Source organism: Pithys albifrons, chromosome 6 (genome assembly GCF_047495875.1).
Source record: "Pithys albifrons albifrons isolate INPA30051 chromosome 6, PitAlb_v1, whole genome shotgun sequence".
Lineage (NCBI taxonomy): Eukaryota > Metazoa > Chordata > Aves > Passeriformes > Thamnophilidae > Pithys > Pithys albifrons.
In genome coordinates this window covers 31,194,494-31,198,859 of record NC_092463.1, presented here as the reverse complement: position 1 = coordinate 31,198,859, position 4,366 = coordinate 31,194,494, and positions in this window count along the sequence as shown.

Here is a 4,366-nt window from a genome sequence, read left to right as displayed (position 1 = left end):
AATAAAAGATCTAAGCTTGCAAACACCCTGAAACAATGGCTAATAATGATTTGCATTGCCCCAGACATTACAGACTTTTTACATCTGACATCGAAAAGACATGGGCAAAACACTTCTAAAAAGCACTTTGTATATGACACATGGAGAAAACTGTAATGTGTCAGTTCCAAGGTCTGTGCTTCCATGCTGTGCTTCCTGTTATACATGTATGAAAAAGACTTTGTTTTTGTCCTTTGACACTCCAGTGTGGAACAGGGAGCAGGTGTTAGACTTATCACACCCATCACACTTCTTTACAAGGGTAGAGGGACACTAATACTGAACTGAAAATAAGGCTCAGGCCAAGTAATACTATGGGGTTGACATAGGCATAATCACAAGGAATTAATCCTAGAAAAAATATTTTAACTTTTTTTTTCAGTTCTGTAGAATATTAACAGGTGTGCCATGAATCACATTGCACCAGTTAAATATGAGGTTTTCTGTGTCTGCAGTTAGCAAGCCATTTTTTATTGCAATCTTAGATTTGATATAATGTTTGTTGGCATGCAGTTAGCTATCAAGGTCCACCTGACAAGTCAAGTCTTAAAAGTCAGAATGGAAATAGAAATGCAACAAAAAATACCAAAATGTGTTCCCAAAACATGTGCACCAGAAACCATTTGGAAAAGCAAAAATTCACTGATTTGCACAAATAAGTGGAAAAGCACTTGTTTAAACAGACACATTATCTTTAATTGCTCATATTATGGGGGCAAAACTATGCTAGAACTGCAAATGTAGATTTTTTGTACATGTAATACATCATGCAGGAAAATTTATGGAATGTTGTCTCCTTTTTGAAAAGCTGATTTCCTCCTTTCACACCTTCTGTTCTTTATTTTCATTTGCTCCCCTCTATGCACTGTCAATAAGGGCCTAGGCATTTCTAAGGAGTAAGCTCATTTTTCTAGCAAATATAAAGGGATATAATTAACTAGATAATTAATTAAAAACACAGAATTGTTTATACTACATTTTTAACAAATTTTCTAATGTAAAATCCACATCCCACAATTTCAGTTTCTCTTCAGTGGGAATGAGGTGAGAATATATAAAATTCACAATGATTTCATTTTACTGAAGGCCCGGAATATCAGCATATCTGAGACTTGCACATGCTGCATCAAGATACAATAACTGAAAGAGCAATACCCATCTTGAACATTGCCACACTGACTTACAGAATTGTGCCCTTGAGAAAAAGACTGTGAGAAAAATGGAGAGCCACACAGTGACAAAAATGAAATAGAACTGTCATCTGGCAGTTCTTCATAGTCCATCAAGTAAACTATTACAGATATAAGAAGAGCCACAGAGTGCTTGGGCAGAGGTTGTTAAACCACTACTCCAAGGGCAGGTCACTGCACATTGCTAAGATTGTTAGTAAAAGATAAACTAGTTTTCACTATGAAACTTGACATTGCCAGTTTTCAGTCTCACCTTTAATACTATATGCTTGCAGCTAGGGACACAGCTGGATAAACTAATAATACAAGAGTTTATAAGAAGAGTTCTCACTGATGTTAAGAGCATTTCATATTGAGGAATCATAGTTCTCTTTCTAAAATAACATGAAATTGATTTTCATGGTATTTTATCTACAATTTTATTTCATTAATATATTCTCTGTCAATTTAGAAAATCTTAGAAAAAATAATAAAAAAAATCTTGCACAGTCAGATTATGTCTTTTGAAAGTAGAGTTTAAAAGGTCAAGATAAAAAGTGATTAATTCCAAATTACCAAATTTTAAATCTCGATCATGAGGTTATCTTGAAAAAACAGTCACTTTCAAAAATTAGTATATTTGAGGGGGTTTTATCTGCCACTTAATTTTAAAATATTTTGGGTAACCTTGATAGTGATTCTCACCTTTTTTTTTTTTTGTAAGGATAGGCTTAGAAGCTTATTTACACAAAGATGAAAGTTGTTTTTCTCCTGTGCTCTCCTGTCTCAAAGAGCTAGTAATTTCAGTTAGTATGAGCCAATATGAGACACATGATTAAATCATGAGAGATGACAACGCAGAGAATGTGCATGCCTCTGATCTGAATGAAGAAGGAGACTGGTCAGCCTTTTCCTGAGACAGGTAGAATCCAACAAATACAAGATGGAGATACACAGAAACTCCTGCCTTTAAGCTGTATATGAATCAGAATTGCCATACACAGACAGGACCCTAATTCTCAGAAATACAGAGCTCTCCTAGTTACAAATGAATCTATTGATTTTCAGCAGCTCTAAAAATTCAATTCCTCAGAATTTTATAGGGATATTGATGGATGTTAATGTAAAGCAAACTACTTGGTCTATTGCTGTAACAGAAAATGAAGTGCTGAAAACTATGCCTGATTGCTAAACATTGTAGCATTCTCAAAATGTTGGTTGATTTAACCACTGTTCTGTCAAAATGTAAGTGTGCTTGTGGTTGCTTACCAGTTACTCCTGGCTAGCACTTTGACACTCAGGCAATAGTTTAAAAAAATCAAAGAAGCTATGCCATTACCCATTTTCTCCTATTGCATTAGGGAGGATTCTGTCATTTTTTACAATGAAATAGGATAGGAATTAAAATTTTAAAAATACAGCATACTGCTAATGCAACTATAGAAATTGGTGTGTCCCTATGTATTATATCCCCAGAGAGTGAGATAAACAGACACCAATGGAGGTGTCAAGCTTACATGCACAGACATGCAGCGAGTCTCTGCTTCCTAGTTCATATAGAGGTTTTGCTGCTTTTGGGTTCAACCTTTTTCCCAAGAAAATATAATAGAACTAATGATCAAGAATTCTGCCATACACAGTTTGCAACTTTTTATGAAAAAATATCATTAGCTAACAAAAGGAAGGAGCAAGGGATGTAGCACATATACTTAGAACCAAAAGATAAATATTCCCTGGATTAATGTCTGTAAGGAGGATTTGCTAGGGCTTAGTAATATTCTTGTTATTATTGCACCTGTGAGCCTTCATCTGATCCTTCATAGTGAGCAGGTCTTACGAACATTAGTGCTTCAACATTGTCTAAATTAAATCAGATAAGTGGTATGTCTGGTATTTAAGTATGTTCTAATTGTTGTCCTCTACAGAGTACATGAATCTTTATAAGCCTGGTAGCTATCATCATTCTTTTAGCTCACCTGTTAGAGGATAAGTTCTTGTAAGCTTGGGATCTGTTTTTCTCTGCCTCAACTTCTTTAATAACAGACACTATATGCATGTTGAGATGGCCTTACTCTCAAAGTTACTCTTGTGCCATTATTGAGATCTACTTGATGTTAGAAGTAAAATCATATCATAAATATTTTAGCACAATAAAGCGTGCACTTAAGTTACTACAAGAACTTGATTTTCATACTATGAACTTTCCTAAAGAGCTAATAAAAAATGTTTAATGTGGGGACACTGCAAATATTAAGAGACTGAGGTTTTATTTCCATCCAATGTTTTTTGACCTGCGTGATACCATAGCAATAAAAAGCAGAGAAGAGAACTCAGAGTCTGAGAAAGCAATTGCTTCTTGATTCTTGAGACCTCAGAGCTCTTCTGCTTCTAGAGTGGACATCTGCACTGGTAGTTTGATATCAGTGCATGAAAAAGGAAGTTTTTGAAAGAGATTTGTATAATGCAAAATGTGTAAAGCACAGAGTACGGGACATGTGTGAAAAGAAAGAAGCTAAAAATCTTAGGGTAGGTCAAGTTTTTGCTTTCTGTCTTTCCAAGGCCCAGTAATTTGAGTTATTTCAAGCAACAGATCAGCTTCATTATCAATGGGAAGCCTTCAATTTGCACTGGTTAATAAACTTGCAGCAGAACTAGTCATGAATGATAAATGAATGATCAGGTAAAATATTTTAATTGCATTCCATTTAAAATTCTATTAGGAATTTACATAAACTCAATATTACCACAATAGAAGCAGGTCAATTTCAGTTTATGAGGGCTATCAGTCTAACTCTCAAAAACTGAACTGTTGATCATCAAAGACTATGTTATACAGTTAAAAAAGGCATAGAAAAGTACCGAAAAATTTTCTGGACTGAGCTTTTGAAGCAAATGGAATTTTCCTTTCCATCAAGTCTGAAAATGGCAAGGAAGTCACACAGAGTATGGCAATTTCAGAAAGACCAAAGTGGTAGTCTTCTGTTGGCTAGCTCCAAGAGGCTACCTGCAGAGGACTTCAGGTGACACCTGTTGAGTTATACTTTGAGGATCATAAATATTCTAGCACATTACAGAATTGACCACACAGAGCCTATTCCATGATCTGATGATTGTCTGAAGTTAAGAATGGCAACATTTTTGATACATTTAAAATGAAA